At 47.1% G+C, this 18,499-nt stretch overlaps 1 protein-coding gene across 1 annotated transcript in view; it reads left to right on the top strand.

Annotated features, from left to right (window-relative positions):
* Positions 1–17,183, top strand: part of LOC149452127 (RAS guanyl-releasing protein 2-A-like) — a 181,510-nt gene extending 164,327 nt beyond the window's left edge. Inside the window, exon 5 of the mRNA XM_089689742.1 lies at positions 16,824–17,183. The gene's annotated coding sequence lies outside the window, so the exon portion shown is untranslated. The remainder of the gene's footprint in view (positions 1–16,823) is intronic.
* Positions 17,184–18,499: the final 1,316 nt, after the last annotated feature.

The following is an 18,499-nucleotide window of genomic DNA, read 5'->3' as shown; positions in this document are numbered from 1 at the left end:
AAACATTCACAGTGCAGGGAGGAAAAAGTATGTGAACCTTTGGACTTAATAACTGGTTGACCCTCCTTTGGCAGCAATAACCTCAACCAAACGTTTCCCGTAGTTGCAGATCAGACCTGCACAACGATCTGGAGTAATTTTGGACCACTCCTCTTCACAAAACTGTTTCAGTGTAGCAATATTCTTGGGATGTCTGGTGTGAATCGCTCTCTTAAGGTCATGCCACAGCATTTCAATCAGGTTGAGGTCAGGACTCTGACTGGGCCACTCCACAAGGCGTATTCTGTGCTGTTGCAGCCATTGTTTTGTTGAATTACTTGTATGCTTTGGGTCATTGTCCTGTTGCATCACCCATCCTCTGCGGAGCTTCAGTTGGCAGACAGATGGTCGTACGTTTTCCTGCAAAATGTCTTGATAAACTCTGGAATTCATTTTCCCATCAATGACAACAATCTGTCCAGGCCCTGAGGCAGCAAAGCAGCCCCAAACCATGATGCTCCCTCCGCCATGTTTTACAGTGGGGATGAGGTTTTGATGTTGGTGTGCTGTGCCTTTTTTTCTCCACACATAGTGTTGTGTGTTCTTCCCAAACAACTCAATCTTGGTTTCATCTGTCCATGGTATATTTTGCCAGTAGTGCTGTGGAACATCCAGGTGCTCTTTTGCAAACTTCAAACGTGCTGCAATATTCTTTTTGGACAGCAATGGCTTCCTCCGTGGTGTCCTCCCATGTACTCCATTCTTATTTAATGTTTTCCTTATTGTAGATGTGTCAACAAAAATGTTAGCATGTGCCAGAGATTTCTGTAGGTCTTTAGCTGACACTCTGGGATTCTTCTTTGCAAGAGCACAGCGCAGAATGCTGCATGAGGTAGTCATTTTTACAGGATGACCACGCCTATGGAGAGTAGCAACAGTGCTAAACTTTCTCCATTTGTAGACAGTCTGTCTTATCGTGGACACATGAACATCAAGGCTTTTGGAGATACTTTTGTAACCCTTTCCAGCTTCATGCAAGTCAACAATTCTTGATCGTAGGTCTTCTGAGAGCTCTTTTCTGCGAGGCATGGTTCACATCAGACAATGCTTCTTGAAACCAGTAAACCCAAAACAGGTGTGTGTTTTTTAAGGGCAGGACAGCTGTCAGCAACACATCCAATATCATCACACTGATTGGAGTCAAGGTTGGCTCACTCCTGGCTCCAATTAGCTCTGGGAGAGGTCATTAAGCTAGGGCCTCACATACTTTTTCCTCCCTGCACTGTGAATGTTTACATGTTATGTGCAATTAAACCATGGTAACATCTAATGTTTGTTTAGTATTATGTTCAGCAGATTGTGTTCTTCTATTGTTGTGACTTAGATGACGTTCAGAGCACATTTTATGCCCAATTCATGCAAAACTCCACGTAATCCCAAGGGGTTCACATACTTTTTCTTGCGACTGTATATAATAAAAAATGGGGGGTATGGGTGATTTTAATATTTAGATTAGAGTGCCCCAACCTGTGTATATATGGATTTATATATTACGCTGAGTATGTGGTTCCCATAATATAAAGCTATTGTTATGGCCCATTGTGAGATTTTTAAGGGGATAAAAGAGGGACATAGTCCGGGAGTAAGTTCCGTGGTTCTAACCCGTTTACAGTAAGTTATAAGTGTCACCGCGGTATGCGAGATTGTGAGCAGGGTATATGTGAGCGGAGAGAAAATGGCCACTCGGGTCCGCCTCCTGCTTGTGATTGGTGCCAGGGACCTATTTATTGAGTTCCTACCTCTGTGGGCATTTACCCTGAGGAAGTCACGTGTCAGCGTGACGCAACACGTCGGTACGCGAGGAGGTATTTCCGGGAGCGAGGTGACGCCACTTCCGGCGTGGGGGCCATATTTGAAATCCCTGTATTAATACCCATGCAATACATCCATAGCATGAGGTAAAGAGCTGTGTTAAAGAAGAAACAACATGTGAGTGGGCATTTTTTCTCCTTACTGTTTACCAAATAAATTATGCAGTTTTACACTATGGAGGTTTTTGTTTGTATATGATCCGGAGGTTGTGGCTGACAGAGCTGGGTATATCGGAGGACCTGAGAGTGGATGTGAACAGGATCCAGAGTCAATTCAGAGGGGTTCTGATTCTCAGAGCGAGCTGACCCTGTAGGGTCGATTTAAGGAGGTGAGGGGGCACTTCAGCTAATGGAGGAATTGCACGGAGTGAGCACCTGATAGCACTTGCATGGACATTATTACTTGTGCACTTTTTATGGACATTTGATGTGTTGTATTGTTGTGTTGATTTTATTCACAGCAGAGTGTTTTGTTTGGAGTGTTGATTTATTACGGATCACATTCACATATACTTTATATTTCCAGTGGAATATATATGTTGCACTTTAAATAGTTTATTTTGTTTGCACACTGGGGAGTTTTGTATTAATTGGGAGTTATATATTTATTTTTTTATATTCTAAGCGCTGTTTAAGAATGAATATTCATTCACTTTACTCAATATTGGTAAGAGGTTAGTGTCAGCAGCTCGAGGGTTAGGGCTCCATTTTAGCGCAAGAGGCTTTTTCTGTTTTTTTCACATCAGACAGTGCTTCTTGAAACCAGTAAACCCAAAACAGGTATGTGTTTTTTAAGGGCAGGACAGCTGTCAGCAACACATCCAATATCATCACACTGATTGGAGTCAAGATTGGCTCACTCCTGGCTCCAATTAGCTCTGGGAGAGGTCATTAAGTTAGGGCCTCGCATACTTTTTCCTCCCTGCACTGTGAATGTTTACATGTTATGTGCAATTAAACATCTAATGTTTGTGTAGTATTATGTTCAGCAGACTGTGTTCTTCTATTGTTGTGACTTAGATGACGTTCAGAGCACATTTTATGCCCAATTCATGCAAAACTCCACATAATCCCAAGGGGTTCACATACTTTTTCTTGCAACTGTATATATATATATATATAGAGAGAGAGAGAGAGAGAGACATATAGCAACAGCTCCTTCCTTTTTCTACTTTCTATTCTATCTTTGCTTGCAATCATGCCTGGTGCAGCAGAATGCAAGAAAATGAGCAAAAGAGATTTGAGTGCGGAATGTGCTTCACGGGGAATGGACGTCGGTCGCAAAACTCGTGAACATTTGATTAGTGATCTAGTGGAGTATGATATCTGAGCAGATCAGAACTCGGGGGAACTTGAGCATGATGGGGTTCCCGCTACCCACGTTCCCGGTGGCTCAGACAGCCTCGTAGGATGGGCATACAGAGACTGACACTGGAGGATCACTAAATGGTATCGTCACACCACCGCCTGAGAGGGCCAGCACCGGAGTGCCTGTAACCAGCAGAGACTCTCCTCAGATGCAGGAAGCCCTGAAACGCCTCATGGAGACAGATCTTGAGGCATACCTGCGGTTCCTTGAACGCCAGGCTAACAGAGAAACTGCGGAACGCCAGGCTGAGAGAGAGGTTGCGGAACGCCAGGCTGACCGAGAGGCGGCACAGAGGGAAGCTGATCATCGGCACGAGCTGGAGATGGCGAGACTCCAGCAGCAGCGACAGAGCCAGAACCTCGGGTCCTTAGAGCATAGGGACGCCTCTCTGACTGTGGGCACCGCAGCCAAGTTTCCAGTGATGGAAAAAGATAGTGACATTGACACGTACTTACTGTCATTTGAAAAAACGTGCCGTCAGTACCATGTGCCCCCAACTCAATGGGCTCGGTACTTGACACCAGGGCTACGGGGCAAGGCCCTGGATGCATTTGTTGAATTGCCATAGGGGCTTGACGATGATTACGAAGTTTTAAAAGATGCCATTGTCCGGAAGTACCAGATGACCCCGGAAGTGTACCACAAGCGGTTCAGGTCCATGCAAAAGGGACCTGGGGACTCTAACACGGATGTGGCGATTCGCTTACGCACCACATTCCGACAGTGGACTAAGGGACTGAAAGCTGACTCCTACGAGTCTTTAGAAGATCTCATGATACGAGACTCATGTGCACTCCTGAATGCCCGATCGGTGTGCAACAAGCTTACTGCCATCCACGACCTCTTTGTTTCCAGCTCCCTCAACCTCCTAGCGATCACAGAAACCTGGATCCAGCCCACTGACTCTACCTCCCCTGCTGCACTCTCCTACACCTGGACCCATTCACCAAGGCCTAACGGTCATAAAGGTGGTGGGGTTGGTCTGCTCCTGTCACCGCAGAGCACCTTCCGAGTCCTCCCAAACCCCCCCTCCCTATCCTTCTCCTCCTTTGAGGCCCACTGCGTCCGGCTATTCTCCTCAACCCCCCTGAAGATTGCTGTGATATACCGGCCTCCTGGATCCATATCCCGCTTCCTGGATGACTTTTCCTCCTGGCTATCCTTCTTCCTCTCCTCTGACCTACCCACCATCATCCTTGGGGATTTTAACATCCCTGTCAACCTCGACAACCCGGACACATCCCATCTCCTCCACTTAACCTCCTCCTTTGCACTTGCACAGTGCATACAATCCACCACCCACTCCAACAGTAATATCCTTGATCTCGTCTTCTCCAACCGCTGCGCTCCCCACAACCTCACTAACACCCCCTTCCCTCTCTCTGACCACAACCTGATTACCTTCTCTATCTCCTCGTCCTCCAACGCCTACCCCTCCAAATGTCACACTACTACCAGCCGTAACCTCCGCAACCTTAACCCTGCCCCCCTCCACTCTGTCCTGCCCCGACTTGGCTATGACTGCCTACAACAACGCGCTATCAACAGCCCTTGACTCACTAGCGCCTTTTAACCACACGCAACATCAGACCCCGACCGCTCCAGCCCTGACAGACTGATCACACCAAATCCCTCAAACGACACACAGTCATGCCCTGGAGCGACTATGGCGCAAAACCAAATCCCAACAAGCCTTCACCCGCTACAAATCTGCCTTCCACACCTACACCTCCTCCCTCCACGCAGCCAAACAAGCCTACTTCCTGACCCTCATCAAGGCCCTCTCCTCCAATCCTCGCCGACTCTTCTCCACCTTCAACTCTCTACTCTCGCCACCCCCACCTCCACCCAGCACCTCACTCACCACCCTTGAGATTGCCAATCACTTCAAAAACAAGATTGACACAATTCGCAAGGACATTGCCGCAACTCACACGCCCTCTCAACCCGTCCCCTCTCACACAGCTACCCCCTCATCCCCCTCTCCCTCGACATAACCCACAGGGACTTTGTCGCTGCTCAGACTCCCTCCAACCCCGTTCCCCCTCACTCAACTACCCCCTCATCACCCCTCTCCCACGGCCCCACCACTGCTCTAAACCCCCACTTCCACCCCACCCTACATTCCTCATACTGAAGCCCCCCCAACACTCCGCACCTTTGACCTTACTACCATCGAGGAAGTCTCCAAGATCCTCTCTGATGCCCGCCTCACCACCTTCCCCCTCGACCCTATCCCCTCACAACTCCTACGACCTCCCTCCCCCTCCATCCTATGCTCCCTCACCCACATCTTTAATCTCTCCCTCTCCTCCGGCACTTTCCCCTCCCCTCTGAAACATGCACACATCACCCCCATACTTAAAAAACCCTCCCTGGATCCCACCGACCTAAACAACCTTAGACCCATCTCCCTGCTCCCATTTACATCTAAACTCCTCGAGCGCCTAGTCTACACCCGCCTAAGCTCTCACCTCAATGACAACAACCTCCTCGATATCCCTACAGTTCGGCTTCCGTCCCCTACACTCCACCGAAACTGCCCTACTTAAACTCTCCAACGACCTGCTAACCGCCAAAGCTAATGGCCACTATTCAGTGCTCCTACTCCTTGAAATCTCTGCAGTCTTCAACACAGTCGACCACCCCCTCCTCCTCAAAAAACTACACTCCCTCGGCCTCAGAGATTCTGCTCTCTCCTGGCTCTCATCCTACCTGTCACAACGCTCTTTCAGCGTTTCCTATAATGCTACCACCTCCCCCTCACTCCCCCTCTCTGTTGGGGTCCCTCAAGGCTCTGTCCTCGGGCCCCTTCTCTTCTCCATCTACACCTCTTACCTTGGCCAACTCATACACTCTCACGGCTACCACCTCTATGCCGACGACACACAAATCTATCTCTCAACCCCCCACCTCACCCCCTCGGTCTACGCCCGAATCACACACCTGCTGAGTGACATATCAGACTGTATGTCGCTCCACTTCCTTAAACTGAACCTCTCCAAAACTGAGTTTCTTGTCTTCCCCCCAGCCCGGACACCACCCCCCATTGACTTCTCCGTCACATCCAACAACGCCACCATCAAACCCGCCCCGCAGGCCAGAGTACTTGGTGTCATTCTGGACTCCAACCTATCCTTCCAGCCCCAAGTCCAATCTTTAACAAACTTGTGCAGACTCCACCTCCGCAACATCGCCAAAATACGCACGTTCCTAACCCCAGAAACCACTAAACAGCTCATCCACTCCCTCATCATATCATGACTCGACTACTGCAACTCCCTCCTCACTGGCCTGCCTCGCCGCTGGCTATCCCCGCTTCAGTTGATCCTGAATACGGCTGCCAGACTCATTCACCTTTCCAACCGCTCCATCTCCGCCACCCCCCTCTGCCAATCCCTCCACTGGCTTCCGATTGCGCAACGGATCAAATTCAAAATCCTAACACTGACGTAGAAAGCTGCCCACCATACTGCCCCGTACTACATCACTGACCTAGTATCCAAGTACCACCCAGCACGCACACTCCGCTCCTCACAAGACCTCCTTCTCTCTAGTTCCCTGGTCTCCTCCTCCCATGCCCGCCTCCAGGACTTCTCCAGGGTGTCACCCATCCTCTGGAACTCCCTACCCCAACCCATCAGATTATCACCTACTCTCCTCTCCTTTAGGCGCACCCTAAAACCCATCTCTTCAGGGAAGCCTACCCCACCCCGTTAACCTGCCAACCTCCTCCACTCTTCCTACCACTCTATCCCCCACAGCTATCTCCTCCTGTACCACTATCCCCTCCCTCCTAGATTGTAAGCTCGAAAGAGCAGTGCCCTCAATCCCCTCATGTTTTGCATTGTATTGGTATTGTTCTGTCACATGGTCTGTCCCCCTTTGTAATGTACAGCGCTGAGCGAACCATTGGCGCTTTATAAATACTGTATAATAATAACTCCTACACCTCTGCCCGGCCGACGTCAGACAGTTTGTCTTGGAGAGAGAGCCAGCATGTACTAAAGCTGCAGCCGATTTGGCAGATACCTTCGTCCACACGCAAGTGTCTGACCATCGCAAGGCTCCTCCGAACAGCTGGAAAGGGGGGAAATCGCCCATAGCAACCACTCCTACGTCGGTGAGTCAAGCTTCCCCTCCACCCACACCTGCAGCACTGGGAGCCAAGCCATCCCTGCCTGACAACTGCAGATGTTTCACCTGTGGGAAAGCCGGACATCTCAGGACGCAGTGTCCTGAGCAGAAGCAGACGACATCATCTGGCCAGCCGGCCAGCAACTCTTCTTCCGTGCTGTTTGTCTGCAGGAAGATGCGGGTAACCCATGCCAACTTGCAGCCAGTCACTGTGGGCAACCGGTCTGTAACTGTTTTCCGGGACACCGGGACAGAAGTCACCTTGATCCGGCCAGAGGTGATTGAGCAGAGGAACCTCATCCCAAGAAAGTTCCTTACCCTCACAGGAGTTGGGGGGACCCGTTCACGCATACCCTGTGCAAAGGTATTCATAGATTGGGGTGCGGGAAGGGGGATGAAGGAGGTGGGGGTCTCGGAGGAAATTCCCACACCTGTTTTGTTGGGTGCTGACCTAGGCACTCTTGTTTCCTATTATGCCCCGGTCGAGAATACCCGGAAGGGCCCCCTGGAACTCTCTGGACATGCCAAGGTACTGTGTGCAGATATTGGGGTAATGTCTGGGCAACCTGTGGATGGACAGAGGGAGGGGGCTGGGAATGGAGTGGGGCTACAGGATTCTCCATTAGCTGGAGAATGAGAAGAAATCCCTTTGCCTGGGGAGGTATCGAACTCATGTGTAATTGATATTATAAATGTGACTGTTGATAATGATAATGATGAGGATGATAATGTCAGTAATGTTGATGAGAATGTTTGTAATGCTAATGATGGTTATGATATTCATGATGAAACAAATAATGCATTTTCATGGTTGGGGGTCACCCACAGTGCTGTGAAGGGGGCAGAGGTACAATATCTGGGGGCTGAGCAAAGGGATGGTCTGGATAGGCCTGTCCCTTGCCCAGGCTCAGAAGATTATGCCTTGGTAAGTGTCCAGCCATTGGCCTTGCATGGTACTGGGCAGCCGGCTGGGACTTGGAGTTCCACACATAAGGCAGAACTGAAAAGCAATCCACAAAGGAACTTCAGAGGTCAGCTAGCTGAGGGCTTCTCTGCTGAGGAGGGTAAACAACATCTGGATGGGCCTTGTAGTCCCACATGCAGGCCAATACTGGAAAGCCATTCACACAGGGATTGGCTAGATGTGAACTTCCCTGCTGGGAAGAGTAAACACAAGCCTGACAGGAAAAATGGCCTATCAGCAGGGGGCTGGAAGCCTGAAAGCATGTCATCTGATCTGACCTGTCATGGTGTGTCATCAGGCAGACAAACATGTGTCCTAGGCAGCGACAGCACACTTGGATTGGGAGTGCGAGGGGCCTTATTGGGGTTGATGCTCGGATTTCAGAGAGGGGGCTGCGGCCCTCAGCTCCAATCACCTCTCCTTTCCATTCAGGTGCAGAAGCTGCTGGCAATGCCTATGATCGATGGTGTCTGGGTTCTAGGAAACCCGGGGAGAGCTCACCGTGCGGTTCAGGAGTTAGACGGCAGAATGTCTGCCTCCCTTCCGCCAACATCATCTCCCAGGGGTGCAGGCTAAATGGGCCAAAGAGACAGAGGGAATGGCGCAGTCAGGAATCCAGGGGGCAGCTCGAGTCTGGCCATCCCCGGTAGTCTCGATCCCCAAACAGGATCTGATGACCGGGCTTTTTGAGGACCTTGGAAAACTGAGCGCCAGCCCTGTGAGTGTGGCACACCCCATGCCCGGGGGCCATGAGGTAATGAAGCATCCGGAAGGTGCCCGCGGTTTAACCATCATGGACCTGAGCAGGGGGTATGGGTCACCATCTCTAACCCAGGAGGCTCAGGACAAGCCAGCCTTCACTACCCCATGTGGCTTGCCTGAATCCACGGGAGAGTTAGTTGGGATTGAGAATGCACCAACCGCCTCTCCAGGGGTCAGGAATGACCTGCAATGCAGAGTGGAACTGGGTGCAGTTGCCCACTGTAGGGGTCTTACGGTGTTTGGCCCTGTCTGGGAAGAGCAACTTGGACCCCTGTCACTAGTCAGGAACGAACTGCCCGTGCCTAGTCTGACAGTCGAGAAGGGTAACTGTCAGAGGGGCATGTCAGTGGTTCAGCTTTGGGAACCACCGGTAGGAAGAGACCCCCAGAGGTCTGGGCATGGGGAGACTGAAGCAGTTATGGCCTGGTCTGCTCCCCAGGCCAAACAGCAGGTTACGTCAGTCGTGGGTGCAGCTGGCTATGGTAAGACACCTGGGTGCAACTATCATGGCTCAGCTGGACCTGTGACTGACCTAGCAGAGAGGAAACTGGAGGAACTGGTGTCCTGGATGCTAGCACGTAACAAGGACTGTCCATCTTGGATGAAGGTACCTGTGGACACATCTGGGAGGCGAGTTCCAGAATTTGCCTGTCCGGTTCTGGTGCACACAGGCGCCACTACCGTCGGGCAAGATGTATACCTAGGCCTGAGGAAGAAGATGGGAGAGGGAAATCTCCTTCTCTACCTCGACAAGAAGCTACATATTAATATGTTAGCAGATGACACCCCTGAGCCGAAGTGTTTTGTGAACAGGTGGGCACCCCAGCAGTTGCCACGATATCCGGATAGTCACAGCCGACTGGGGCTCACTCGTGACCACTCACTTGGTCGGCACAGCAGTGTTGCAGGGGAGAACAGCTTCCTTGTCAGAAGAAACTTGATTCTCCCGCAGTGCAGTGGTACCAGGTCGACCCAAGGTGAACCTCTGGGCAGAGGTCGGTTGCGTCAGGAGGGAAATTGTAGTTCCCTCCCATGCAACCACCTAAGGGAGGAGGTGTGGCAGGCGTACACCCAGAGATGGACGCAGTTCAGCCATTTTGGCTTCAACCTCCATCTTGGCCAAGGGGTTAACTATACTGACAAACATATTTCCCCCTCCTTCTCCCCCTTCCCTCTCTGAGAGGCACAGTGGCATTTGGCCAGTGTGTGTGTATGTTAGGAGTGTCACAGGAGGCCAGAACCCAGCAGGGGGCTAGGAGCTATAAAGTCCCCAAGAGAGCTGGGGCCTAGCTAGCCAAAGAACCTGTGCAATGTAACACCTCGTATAAGATAAGGCAAGCTTTCCCTGGACTTCAAAGAACATTCCAAGGAAACACGACCAGATAACCTTTGGTGAAATATATTTTCACCTATGTCTCATATCTTGGACGATGAAAGACTTACATAAAAACCAGACATATCGTCAGATTGGCTAAGAGGAGACGAACAATTTGATGGGTCACTCTCCTTGTCTCGAATACATAGGAAAGCAGAAAAGTAGAGCTCGGGAACCATTCAGTGTATAATTTCATAATTCATATCTACTCAATCCTCAGACGTGTCTGGATCATAATCTACCCGCGGGTGGAGTGTCACTTGTGCATAGGAAAAGTTATGAGCCAAAATATGAACTAGACGAGATTTTGGTTCTAGTTTAGGGCTACGCCCAGACCTCCATGCCCTAAATGGGGTATTGGTCCTTGACTTCAGAGACACTCCCTGCTGGGGAACTACAAATTGGGCTGTCGGGCCTAAGAGAAGGAAGTTAAAGAAGTCTCCCATTTTAACATCAGTGCCACCTGGGGAGACCCATGCCCTTTCGCTCTGAAACTTGGATCTGCTAACCCAGGACTTTGGCAAGTACCTTAACCCTTTCACCTCTCTCTGATATCTCTTAGCTGTGCTGTTGGTCTCTGTATATTTATACAGTATATATATCTTAGTTACATCTTTTTCTGTAAATATTTTTATTGCACCCCTTTGACCTTTCAGTAATAAATCTTTCCTTCTGAAAGTGTTGAACTGTTTCTATAGCTCTGTATTGCAATTTATGAATTCCTGCCTCTAAAGAGAACGCTACTGTGTTTGTTTAACCCTCTGTATAACCGTGTTATACAGACGATTATCTCAACCATTATAGTGTTAGAACTGATATTGCTGAGTTTCCTCTTTCTCTGTACAAAAAGGAGGTGGTGGCAGTGTGAAGGGTTAATTGTGTAATTAACCTGACCCAGTAACAATCGCTCAGGCTGCCGGTACATCGATTGTGGTCCAATTAGCTGGAAAATCATTGTGCAGGGTACAGCTGGGTGTGGCATTGTTACGCACGTGACATCGCGGTTTTAGATTGGCTAGTCCTTCGGTCACGAGTTTGGTGAGAAGGGCTGGGGTCTGACACCGCATCCGTCACACATATTGGACGTCGTGATCATGGGATCGTCACATGTTGGTGGCAGCGATCTCGCAATCGTGACACCTACTACTACTAACTTTCAGGGATATTGCCCCAAACCCTGGCCTACACCATGTAACTCTCACCCCCAGAGCCAGCAGTCATCCTTCTCTGGCAGCAGCTGCAGCCCTCAATCTTATTTCACTGCTTCAGCAAGCCAGCCCCCCTCATATATGCCCTCTGGTATTCCTGCTCAGTCTTTTGCAAAATTTTGTCAATTATTTTTTCCTCTCCAACTCCCTCAACTTACTTACTGTTATTAAAACCTGCTCCAGGAATCTGACTCTTCTCTCCCTCTCCAGCTGCTTCCAATGGTGACTTCCTCTGGACTCACTCACCCAGACCCAACAGATGAAGATTATGGAGCTGGACTTCTCCTTTCCCTTTCTCCCTAAAGCACTTTTCAGGTTTTTCCTACACCTCCCTCACTGTCCCTTAGCTGTTTTGAAGTGAACTGTATTCGTATTTTTACTCCAGTTGGCCAGAAGGTCAGTAAATGACTGCAATCCTCAGACAAAGTGCCAAGCTTTCTCGATGACTGCTCTGTATGGCTACCCTACTTTCTGTCCTCTGAAGTAACCTCAGCCACTTCTCAACTACTCAACCGACCCTCTTCTTTTAACCTAATGCAAAAGGCACAAATCACCACTCACTCCAATGGCAACACACTCTATCTTGGATTCTCTCCCTCTGTACTCCCCGGAACCGCTCTAACACCTTTTTCTCTCTCTGATTACAACCATATCAGTTTCACACTCTTCTTTTCTCCAGCCTCCTAGGCCTCTAAGCAGCAAACAGTTACCCACAGAAACCTTCACCGCCTCAATCCTTCCCATTTTCACGCTGCTACTGTCATGGTCTGGAGTATGACCAGTACCTATAGCAGTAGAGAGGCACCCACTGATGAGCTGCATAAGTACAGATTCAGGTCACCCTGGAGGATGACACGGGCTCATCTGAGGTGCAGAGTTTAAGTACTATCTGGTGAACACCAGAGCTGCTGATGGTGGAGATGTGTTTTGCTGCATGTTAGCACCAGGTTGCGGTCTGCAGGATCGCCCCACCAAGAGGTGAGCAAGCCAGGGTCCAGCAGCAGACATAGCAGGTAGGGATAAAAAGAAGCATAGTCAGTAAAGAAGTCAAAGGTTGGTAATGAGTCATTACAGGTTGGGATCATGCAGAAGCATAATGTAGGAAGAAGCCAGATTGGTAACGAGTGGTAGCAAAGATACCTACGAGTGAGAAGAGTGAGATATAATCTCCACTCCCCAGCTCACCCTCTCAATCTCCTCACGTATCACAAATCTACTAAGCCACATATTAGCATGGATGTCACATCACTACCTTAAACTCAATCTTTCAAAAACTGAGCTTGTAATATTTCCTCCTCCCCAATCCCCCCACTCACGAGTTTACCATTAAGATCAACCGCACAACCATTGGTCTTTCGCCTCATGCCAGGGTGCTAGGCGTAATCCTAGACTCTGACCTCTCCTTTGGGCCCCACATCCACTCACTGGCTAAATCCTGCTGCCTCAACCTCCGGACCATTTCCAAAATCTGCCCATTCCTGACCAATGACACCACAAAACAACTTATCCATGCCTTGGTTATATCCCGCCTCGATTACTGCAACTCCCTCCTCACTGGTCTACCGTTACATATGCTATCCCCCCTTCAGTCTATTATGAATGCTGCTGCTAGACTCATACACCTTACCAACCGATCAGCGACTGCTGCCCCTCTCTGCCAATCCCTTCACTGGCTTCCACTAACCCAACGTATAAAATTAAAAATGCTAACTAAAATACTAACCACAGCTCACAAAGCCATCCACAACACTGCCCCTAGCTACATCTGCAACTTCATCCACAGATACCTCATCCACAGATACCACCCAAAATGCCTACTCCACTCCTCCCCCTTCCTCTCTAGCTCCCTCAACACCTCCTCCCATGCTCACCTCCAGGACTTCTCCAGAGCCTCTCCCATCCTCTGGAACTCCCTACCACAACATGTCGGGTCAGCCCTCACCCTGTTTGCCTTTAGGCGATCTTTGTAAACTCAGTTCTTCAGGGAAGCCTACCCCACCTCCACCTAAGAACTGTACTTGAATCACCTCCACCAGATCATCCCCCGAAACTATCACCTTTTGTATCACCTCCCCCTTCCTTTAGATTGTAAGCTCCACGAGCAGGGCCCTCACATTCCTTCTGTACTGAAATGTATTGTAATTGTACTGCCTCCCTTATATTGTAAAACGCTGCACAAACTGTTGACGCTATATAAATCCTGTATAATAATAATAATAATAATATTTGCTGGTGAGAACACAATAATCTGGCAAACAATGGCATAGTTTAAATCTGGAAGTTCATGGGAGGAGCATAGAGTTCAAGCTTGCCAGAAAAACTGGGTTCAAAGCAAGATCATTCAAGGAATTGTCCAGGGAGCAGTTCAGCATCTCACATGGCTCAGTAAGAAGAGACATCAACAGAGACAGCAGAGTTTGTAAGTTCAGACCCAGACCCTGACAGTAGTACTCCCCTCCTGAACAAAAAAGTAGCAATCACCCCAAAGTATAGCTAGCCTTTGCAGCAAGGTGCACATGGAAGGCAACGCTCATCACAAACAAAGATTTCCCAGAACACTTACAAGCTAGCCTTCAATAAAACAAATTGAGCCTGTCTAACAATTCACATTAAAAACAGAGGGTTGTGTTTGTAAATATATGCATAAAGCCGCAGTGCCTATGTCAAAGTTCCTCTGTGTACTGTGGTCCTAAGTCTTTAATTTTCAGAGTCTACAAAGTTGAAGCAGATAAGGCAGTGGATAGATTAAGAGTAGGTTTGAGCACAATGGCAGCTGAACACAGCTAGTGTGCCTCCGCATCAAATTAAACCAAAAAAATGGCAACCATCCCAACCTATAAGTAGCCTTGTAGTAAGATGCACATGGAAGGGTAATGCACATCACAAAGATTTCCCACTACACTTACAAGCCAGCCTGCAAAAAAACCCAAAAAACAAATTGACCCTGTCAAACAACTCATGTTAAAAAAAGAGGGTTTGGTTTGCATACCGTTGCAAATATATGTGTAAGCTGCAGTGCCTACATCAAGGCACTTCTGTGTACTACAGTCCTAACTCTAAATTACAGAGTCTCCAAAGCTCATAACAGTAATAGAGGTGACATTTTCTAACGGGGACATTCTGGTGCTTCTAGTGATACATTGGGATTCCCTCACTTTGGAGGGATTTCTTCTCACTTCCTGTTTTAGCTATGGGACAGGAAGTGAAGTGAAATCTCCACAATGGGCACAGTTGGCAAAAAAAAAAAATCTTACAGGAATTATAACCCGCCCATACTATATCCCACATTTGTCACACTGTTTTGACCTTTTATTGTAAAGCCAGGTAGATTACCTGTTATAAAAAAAAATAAAATAAGTCCTTCTGTTCTAGGGTAGCTAAAACAGTATAAAAGAGACACATTACCGCAGCATGTCAAATTCCTTTAACCACTTGCCCTCCAGAGGATTTACCCCCCTTCGTGACCAGGCCATTTTATGCATCACGGCATTACTTTAACTGACAACTGTATGGTCATGCAACGCTGCACCCAAATGCAATTTACGTTCTTTTTTTTCCCACAAATAGAGCTTTCTTTCAGTGGTATTTTATAGCCTGTGTGTTTTTTATTTTTTGAGCTATAAACAAAAAAAGACTGACAATTTTGCTATTAAACATCTCCAATAAAAAAAAATTAAAAAAATTTAAATTCGTCATAAATTTAGGGCAAAATGTATTCTGCTACATGTCCCAATACTTGTAAATTAATTTGTTTATGTGGAAGTTATAACGTTTACAAATGGCGGTATATATACTGGAATTTTTTTTTTCTTTTACTAGTAATGGCGGCGATCAGCGACTTATAGCGGGACTGCGGAGGGCATTCTGACACTGGGGGGAATCGACTTGGTGTCACTGACATCCCCAGTGACACCAATACAGTGATCAGTGCAAACAAAAAGCACTGACATTGTACTAATGGCACTGGGCAAGAAGAGGTTAACATGTGGGGCGATCAAAGGGTTAAATGTGTGCTGTATGCTGTTTCACATTATGTGCTGTGTGTGCTTTCAACTGTAAGCACACTGCTATGCAGAGCCATACAAAGTCGTGTGCAGGAGCGGAAGGGAGAGAACTGTATTGTTTACAACTGTCTCCCCCATCGGTAAGGCTACATGCACACTGGGCATTTTAATAATGCTGGTAATGTTAGCTGTGTAAAGTCACCTTAAAAACGTGAGTTTTTCAGCATTTTTGCATTAGCGTTCAGTGGCGTTTTGCTGCATTTGCATTTTTTAGCGTGTTTTTTTACCTGTAAAAAAAAGCTGTTTTGCCATGTTAGAGAGTCAGCATTAGAGCATTTTTATAGCTAAAAAACTCCTCTAGAAACCCACTAGTTCTGGGTGGTTTTTTCCCAGCCAAAAAAAAGCTGATTACAGTCTATGTGTGCATGGACACATAGGATAACAGGCTGGGGAGCTTACTGGCTATAGAAAAAAACATCAAAAGCCAAAAACAGCAGCTATAAAAACATCCAGTGTGCATGAGGACTAATACTCAGTGATCACGGGGTGCCGGCGAGTAATCACCCGGTGATTGACAGCTGAGCTGCGAAACTGCAAAATCACGCGGGAATTGAACCAATTGGACACTATGCTCCAGGTAAGACCTGGAAGTGCACCTTAGAAACAGATTCACCACTGGATTGAGAAAGGTAAGTAACCCCTTATCTACTCCATCAAATAATATATAATCGAAATGTTCCTCCAAAAACCGCTCCCCAACACATCAGGCTGCCATGCTGTTCCAGGTTGTTGCCAATCTTTGTAAAAATTCAAGTTCCAAACTACATTGCCAGCTTATGATAGGTCACACCAGAAAATGTTGGTTATTTACCAGAACTACATGGTGCAAAATCCAGTGCAGCTCTGCATAAAAAACAGCATCTAGGTTTTATTGTCAAGCTTAATTGAACAAGTTGAAGTTAGAAGCTGATTGGCTACAAAGCACATTTGCACCAGATTCTGAGTGCACCAGTTTTAGTAAATCTCCACCAATGCATTTACTGATGGGTGTTCTAACTGTCAGATTATACTATCTTGCCTAGGGCCCATTTCGTCTTAATCCAATTTTTGCACCACATGATGTGAGAATTGACTGCAGTCTTCTTTCATTTCAGGTAGCAAGAGCTGTACAATGGAAACTCCTCCAGGACATCTCCTGAAAGAAACTTGTGAATAACTGTGCATTTGCATTTAAAATGAAATAAAGTGTGTTACTCCTGCGCTACCAAAACTAAATTAATCAGTGTGACCAAGCAATAATCTGAGCTATCATAAATGTGTGTATATGTTTTTAAATAATTAAAGCGACTGCAAGCATCTAAATATGTTCTCACATGGATAAAGTAATTGACGTGATCTAGTGTTGATGCTGTGCTACTATCAATACAAGTGCATAAACAAAAAATGAAAAATAATGAATACAGTATATGTAACAATAGCAAAAATAAACCTGTACAATTCTATATTCAATCACATATCAATATCCTGAAAGTCCATGACGTTCATAATATTATAATGATAATCCTCCACCAAGAGATTAGAGTATTAGAAATGCTTTTCCACTTGACATAATTATGTGTCACCTCAATAGGTGATTTGAACACCTCAATCCAATGATTTGGAGAGGTGTCCCAAAACATTTGGCAATATAGTGTATAGTGGTGTATACTGTAATATAGTGATCAATCTTCCTCCAGTGCTTGCAACCTCCTTGACCTCCAGACCACTAGGGGTTCTCCACTCCTTCCTCCTTAAGAACCAGCATCAAGGAGTGTGGTGCCTTTAAGGTTCCTATACATTCAATTGCCACCATTTACGTTGCCCATATGGGAGGGAAAAGAACAAATATGCCTTGTGTTGTGTAGTATGTTAAAATTCCAAATTTATTAAAATAGTAATGCACTTACATAATGTAATATTAAAAATGTTTTTAGAGTATACAGAGCACTGTTTATACTTGCAGATGATGTCACTTCTGATCCGCGTCTGCCTCCCCTCAAGTTCTATGCATTACGTCACAGTCACGTGACTTCATCAGGAGATGATGAAGTCATGTGACTGAGACGTAGCGCGTAGGGTGTGAGCGCCTCTTCTTGTGCTTCTTCTTCAAACCTCTTTTACAAAGGAGCTGATTGGGGCTCCAAAACACGTTAGCTTGGCAACGAAGGTTGCGGATCCACCCTCCCCTGATGTCTCTTCCGGTTGTGAGGTCCACGGTGGTTTCTGACATCACTTCCAGTTCCGCGTCTTATGGCGATCTTGGAAGTCTGGCCCCATACAACGCTGCTGTGTGCGGATCATGCGTCGATACTTCTTACAGTGGCTGACACATATCCAAAAACATCCACAATGGTGTAGCGTGCCAGTTCACAACTTATGCAAAATCCTGCTACACAAAAAATTAGAGAGCCACCTGACTGATTATTTCGCATTTAATTCCCCTTATTGACAATCCGTTTACCTTGCAGAATGCACACAAGGCTTACATCCAAGGTATCTTTATCAAATTATGTGCAAGGGAAAATAAACAGAGACAGCACCAAATAGACAACCTTTTCTCATATATACGCTCTTTAGAAGATCAGAATAAACTTAAACCCTCTCAGCAGATAACTACTAAGTTATCTCAATTAAGATACGAACTACGGTAAACACTGTTGTATAATTACAAAAAATATGTTAAAAGGGTGAAAATGCAGTTCTATTCCTCCGATAATAAAGTGGGCATGGAACTAGCACGCATAATACAAGGTCAGCGTTTTAAAACGAGAATACAATTTCTAATCAACCC

Source organism: Staurois parvus, unplaced genomic scaffold (genome assembly GCF_062004578.1).
Source record: "Staurois parvus isolate SC_StPar_1 unplaced genomic scaffold, SC_StPar_1.0 ptg000495l, whole genome shotgun sequence".
Lineage (NCBI taxonomy): Eukaryota > Metazoa > Chordata > Amphibia > Anura > Ranidae > Staurois > Staurois parvus.
This window is presented reverse-complemented; position numbering and strand designations above follow the sequence as displayed.